This window comes from Protomyctophum bolini (assembly GCF_963924005.1).
Source record: "Protomyctophum bolini genome assembly, chromosome: 20".
In the NCBI taxonomy this organism is placed as follows: Eukaryota; Metazoa; Chordata; class Actinopteri; order Myctophiformes; family Myctophidae; genus Protomyctophum; species Protomyctophum bolini.
The window spans coordinates 14,514,427-14,521,766 of NC_137881.1; positions in this window are offsets into that span (position 1 = coordinate 14,514,427).

Below are 7,340 nucleotides of genomic sequence, written 5' to 3' on the forward strand. Positions count from 1 at the left end.
TTAAAAAAGGCATCTGCCACTTGAATTAAGTCAACTTCATTGATTAACATCAAATCGGGCCTATCAGCTCAAACCCACAATGCAATACTTTGTTTTCAAGAGTGTTGCGCACAAACGTCAGATGCATTACAAAGTTAGACAAAACAAAACAGTGCCAATTCCTTTTCCGCCCTCTATTTCCCATTTCAAGTGCGTTTGTAACACCAGCACTGCTATTCCAATTAAATTCAGGAACATTATTTTACTATTTTCAGCAATGATATAATATTTTTTGGGTGGGTAGACTTTGTTGCGCTCATTTTGAAAGTAGCTCTCAAGTCAAAAAAGTGCAGGCACCCCTGCCCTAAGGCAATCAAATTCTTCCTTATATGAACATACTTGGCCAGTAAACGGATTCTGATTGAGTTTGACTGGATGACTGGATTCGTTGCACTTTGATGCATTACCACCGGCATCCATCTCTTCTCAGACGACAAAAGAGAGAGAATCATCCATTTACTTCCTGGGTGAGGGTGACATGGTTCACATTCAGGCCGCTGTAGCCGTGGCCCCTCGGCTTCCGCTCCGCCTGTAGACAGCTGTGTGGCCACTCTAAGCCCTGATGTGAATTCCTACCCCAGATATGCCTTCGTAGACCACCAGGGGTGAGTGCAGTACAATAAGCCTTGTTTTCAAATTATCACCTGTCACTGAGAGCTTCCCGGATGTGAACTATAACATGAATGCCATATGTTGATTCCTGGGGCCGACTTTACTATAATACTACGTGGCTTGCGTTTGTCAAATATTTTCAAATTCACAGTTTCATAGTGAGTGGATACAATTTAGAGGCTCGGGGCGGACAGTAAAAAACAATAATAAAGCGACTTCCTTCAAACAGTTTTGTGAAATACAAGCCAGGCGTTGTCAACAATCCGCTGCATGCTGAGGGCAAAACCTCGAGATCCAAGCGTTTGTGATATGGATATTGCTGTCCCCCACAGGTGTTTCACAGATGCTCAACTGGCGGGCTCCAGTTCCTGTTTCCTGCCGCGTGACTGGGATGAGCTCCTGCACATTCAGCTCCAACCCTTTCTCTTTCGCCCACTGTCGGCAACCATTCCAAATCTCTCTTGAGCCGCGGTATCTATGAGCTCTATTCTCCCGGTGTTGAAGTGGGATATACAGTAGGGACCTCCACTCTAATGATCAATCAAATGTGGCAGTGTTATGATTCACTATGATCTCAGCTAGGCCTCTCACAATTCTTATATAATAGCCTGATTGTAATTATTTGAGCGTATCGCAATATTGTTTTGCGTAATCGGTGTGATCATTTCCATTCATCTGTTGCATTCATTCAAACAGCTGGGTGAAATTAATAGAAATGTCATTCACATCATTATTTCCACGTCATTGTCCATGCTCTTTTAACCCCTTTCAACAGCGCATCCCTATTTTGGACATTTAAGGTCCCTATTTTCATACCTGCCTTGAAAAACATTTTTAAATATCTACAATCAGCCAATCTACATCGAAACGTTGTGAGCTTGTAGATCGGCTATTTTAACTATTTAAAAATGTTTTTGGTGACGTAATGCCGATATGTTTTAGTGTTGGGAGGATTAAAGGTAAATGCTCCTGTGTATACATGTATGTAATCTGGTCCCAGCAAATCAGGCACAATTTGCTGTTTTATTTCCATACGCATCAAAAGTGGCGGGTTGGCTGGGACGGTTTTTGGCGCAAAGTAACCACAGTATACCGCTAATCAACTTACAAATTACATATACATATAGTATATGTATAACTAGCTCTCAATGATGACGTAAGAAATATGTGGATTAAAGGACCCAATGCCAGAGTGTAATTGGTTTTCGATGGTGACGTAATGACGATATGTTTTAGTGTTGGGAGGATTAAAGGTAATGCTCCTGTGTATACACGTACAGTATGTAATCTGGCACCACTGCCGTATCAGGCATAATTTGCTGGGACGGTGCATAGGCCTACGCATCAAAAGTGGCGGGTTGGCTGGGACGGTTTTTGGCGCAAAGTAACCACAGTATACCGCTAATCAACTTACAAATTACATATACATATAGTATATGTATACAGTAACTAGCTCTCAATGATGACGTAAGAAATATGTGGATTAAAGGACCTAATGCCAGAGTGTAATTGGTTTTCGATGGTGACGTAATGACGATATGTTTTAGTGTCGGGAGGATTAAAGGTAATGCTCCTATGTATACATGTATGTAATCTGGCACCACTGCCGTATCAGGCACAAGTAGTCATTACTGAGATTTGACAGTTTGTAGCGGTCGGAAGTACTTGTGCGCTCTTCTTGCGCACTAGTAGGCCATTTATGGCCTACAATTTTCTATTGATTTTTGATTATTGGTACCAATAATCCTTTTCAGTAATAGGCTTTGTACATTTAATTGTTTTTTAATTGTCATATCTGCCCTGTGCAATTTATTTTTACTAAGTCTAAATATCATGTTTTATTTATATGTTCCCGTGTATAATGCCATAAACACAAATAATTCGTATGACAATCATTAATAAAAATGTCATGATCAGGAGTTGTAATATCAGCATGTGCATTTGTCGTCTACATACTGTACCTAGAGGCTGTGATCATTTAAGAGGGGAACCCTGTGAAAAAGGCCTGTTCTTTTATCAATGGGAGGTCAGTTATCACGCATTGTTTTCCTACAAAATAATGGAAAGTCGTAGAATAGAACACACTGAAGAACATAGTACTAGGGTATCAAATTCCACTTACACTGTATTCCAGTTTTTCTACGTCGAACCATAGCAAGAAATGAGAATAACAAATGTTTTCCTTCTGTGTGTCAGATGGAAATCAGTGGACGGTGATGACCATCTCTGTGGGAACCACAAAGAGGCCAGGCCAGCTGGTTACCAGGACATGAAGGGTAGTGTATCTGAGCTTTAACACGCTGTTGCCTGATAGCATGTTTTCCGTGATTCATGAGTCTCTGTCGATCAGGTCATCATAAACTGATGAACATAATAATATATAATAAAGGAAACATCCATCCATCCATCTTCAACCACTTATCCGGAGTCGGGTCACGGGGGCAACAGTTCCAGCAGTTCCAGCCAAACAGTATGTATACATAATTGAATTAATCTGAATTAAAGTCTTTATTCTAACGCTCTGTTATTTAACAATGCCTCTTGTTCACTTTGAATGAGATTAACTCTAAAAGTATTCTTAATTTCTCTGGTTTACAGGCAGACTGGTAGGCCTACTGTACATACAGTACATCTTAGTATTTGAGTATTACCATATGTTGTTTTTCATTTAAACTGTTATGATTGCTGTTTTCCTTTTTTTCTATTGCATGGTGTTTGCAATGGTGCTAATTATGTTGTTTGTTGCCACATTCTGTTAGGTTCAACTTGGATAAAAGGTATCAACTCAACTCTGACTATACAGTTGTTTAATCAAATGTGTTACTGTGAGAATGACCATCTTAGCGGTTGGAATTAGTACAGAGGCATATATTGGAGTTCAACCAGACAACATTAAATTCTGTCACCCTCTTCTTGGCACGGTGGTGTCCAGCTTTCCACTGCTCCATCTACAACTGCTGGCAGGCTTTCATTCTGACCTGAGATCAGATTCTAAAAAAGTCTTCTACATCCTGACAGTTTTCTGAAAAAGCTATGTTTCTATGTCAGTGGTTCTTCGATTTTTCAAAAATAGCAGACCTACAAGCTCCTAGCGCGCAAGCTTGTAGATATGCCATTTTTCAATAGCTAAAGCATAACATAATGCTAACACCAAAAGGGGATCCCGCCCAAAATGGGTTAAACACAGATGAGCCTGGACTGCTCCATTTCTATAGGGGCATCATAACTCTAAAACATAATACATAAATCAATACATTTAACACACATACAACTACATTACAAAACTCTTAAGAACTACAAAGATGGTATTCTTCATCCTTCCATCCGTTATGGACGGTTGTAAATGTTAAACGGACGCATGTATTAAATATAGGCATTAATAAGCTTTGAGCTTCAGCCTATGGCCCTATGCCTTTTCGATCAACCAAAAAGATAAATGTTGGATGTACCGTTAAATGTAATGACTTGTTATACTGTTAATGATGATCAAAATAAACTAAACTAAACTAAAATCTTTACAAATAAATAATACGCCTTTACAACAAATATTATAGCAATTGCAAAAACACATCATCATGTTCTGTACATTGTACAAGCATAAGTAACCTTATAAGAGGCATAAGAGGACCTGTCTCAGTTACAGTACCAGCAAAAAAGAAACTTGCTTAATAAATTGTGTCGGAATATATGATACGCCAAAAAAATAATCTTTGTAAAAGACAGCACTCTCTGCTTCTGATTCTGGCCTCCTAGTCACACAATAATGGGACTGACAGGATGGAGAATGCCAACACAGGTTATTTTCTGCTGTAGAAGAAGTAGCCAAAATCACTCACAGGTGTTCAGTCAGGGAGAGTGAAAGACTGATGTGTTGAACTCCAGACATCAACCACACACCAGGTGAAGTTCTTTCTTAACTGCTACTTTGATGGACAGCGGTGCTTTTATGGGAAGCCAAGTATTGCTGGAGCTGGAGGAATGTCAACGTTTGTCTCTAACCCGTTTAACAAATGCTCTTAAAGTATCTCTTTCTGACCACTCTTGGAGGAATACTCATTTATACAATATTTCTGCTTGTACAGTACATTTTCCCACAAATGTCAAAAGTCCTACTTATATCCACAGACTTGTATGTTCTTCACCACCTCAAAGTATTCCTTTATCTTGTAACCATGGACTGCTCAAAGGATGCTCTGGTTGTGGTTTCAGAACGTCACTTGTGTCTCTCTCTCATCGGTGTGCATGGTGGAATACATGGCCCTGTTGGCACCACTCCAGCTGCTGTCTACCAGTTCCCTCATAAAGACTGCATGGCAGTCAGATGGAGGTGAGCTCTGTGTTTTATTGTAATGCCAATTACAGCTGTGACAGCATGGCCTATTGGCACAGTGTCACAAAGGCATGCATGTACAGTACCAGTTTGAGTGTTCACTTTTAATTAGAAAAAATGTCTGTCGCGTGCTTAGTCCAATTTATTTTTCTGTTGTCTGTTGGCTGACCATTGCCTTCTACTGGCAGAACCAGACCTATAAAACCCTGGCCATTGACCACTGACAGTGATTGACCAGGTTAACTTGTCTTTCTGTCTGTAGGACTTTTTGCACTACAGCCTAACAATCTGCTCTCTCCATCTTCTGTAACCAGTCCTGCCACAGACCAGAGTACCTTTCAACATTTCTAATCCAGGATGTTTCCATTTTTACAGTGAATCATGTAGCAAACTGTGCAGTCAAGCACTGGCTATTTCTGAATGGGGACCTTTTTATTTTTCATTACAAAGGGGATGGGAAAATACTTATGATGAGAAGGCAATTGGGCCTTGATATTTTCTTCCTCATCTTTCAACACGTGTGCATGTGCATGTGCATGTGCGCGTGTGTGTGTGTGCGTGTGCATGTGCGTGTGCGTGTGCGCGTGCATGCATGCTATAGAGTTCGCCAGTATTTTTTAAATCTCCCAAGCTTGTAAAACTGCTGTACCGTGTGCCATTTCCTGTTTTCTCCAAGGCAAGATGTCAGCATAATGTCAGGTCCCTCTTTTGAGGACTTGGGCCAAGTCTCCAGTGAGGAGATGATCTCCAGTCAGCCCTGGGCCAAAAACTGAAAGAGAGAGAGCTGAGAATCCTGTCGGAAAAGCTAAGGAAATATGATCTCCTTGAAGACGGGCTCCGAAGGTAAGTAGAGCGGATCCTAGGAAATTAACGAACATGAGATATGAAGTTAATATAACATCATCTGTTGACCGCCCTTGATCCTTGGCTTTGTCGAGACTCGGGCTAGTGTAAATTTATGTTTGGTAATGTACAGTTAATTTCCTTGCTGTGTTTTTTCCACAGAAGATGTAGGCCTTGAAGGAACGGTTTCCACAGAAATTGACCTCTGGAGCACAGTACTGTGGGACCATGTGGTTTTACTCGTATATCCTTGACCTCGGTGAAGATTGTTCATTTTCCTCCTGCAGTTTCTGGATCAGTACACCTCTTTAACCACCTGATCCCTATTCTGGAGCGAGCTTTTGCCTAAATAAGTAACAGATCTGCAAGCTCATGTGGTGCGTAGAGTCGTAGACGCCGGCAAGGGGTCTTTTTTTTTTTTTACATAATATAGTTTTTCACAGATTTTGCACCCTTATGATATCTATTTTTTGTGAAGTCATGATGAAATATTAGAGAAGAGTAACTCAAGTTGCCACGTATTGCGAGATGAGATGAGAATATTTTTATGGAATATTTTGCATTGGGTAAAATATACCCATGTTTAGTGCAGGGGTAACAACAAATATGTTTAGTGTTCTAGGGTTGCACTTAGCACGGCTAATCTGAGAGTACCATCACTTATAGGGTTTTCTGTGTATAGGCAACAGCTGGTGTGCTTGCATCAGCCCAGCCCTTCAGAACAATAGTATAGAAAGCCTTTATTGTCTTTGTATATACTGTACAATGAAAGAAAAGAAAGTGCCACTCCTATTTGGTATTAGACACACCGTACAACGTGGTCACAATCACACAACAAAATCGTATAGCATAAATACATGGCTATATGAGACAGCAAAACACATCAAAAGTGCAGTCAAGTTCACCATAAAGTAGCCTATAAATGGAAAGCAATGATAAGAATCTAACCCTACATCTGGTATATCCTCACACTCTCACGCTGTTGCTTCACTCATAATGGCATATTGTAGCATTTTAGATGTCAATATTTTTTCAAGTTGAGCCAATTCAACACATTGTGGTGCCAATGATGTATTATGAAACCTGCATGCATGCTCTGATCAAGATAGGCAGGCTTGTGTTGACTCATAATTACAGCTCCATAAGGTATCTTGTCATGGTTTCAATTGTTACAACTTGCTGCAGGGTATAGAAATGTTGGCAGCTATAGACCACCCGTTGGCCCTGGCCTATAACAAGTTACAACTGTTAAAGTTTTGACACAGGGCCTAACTGACTGTCTGTGATATAATTTTCATGAATGGCTTCTGTAGATTGTTATTATATATATGTTGCTGCGTTTTAACATTAAATAGGTAATCAAATCACACTTTCACCTTGCCGGAGGCGCTCATGCATGTGCACTGCAGTCTCCTGTGCGTACACTGCCAAAATGTAACATTGACGCTCAAATCGCAATTTCTACCCTCAATTTACTTTATTGCACTTGTCCCGCGTCCAAGGATAGCATTTCTAA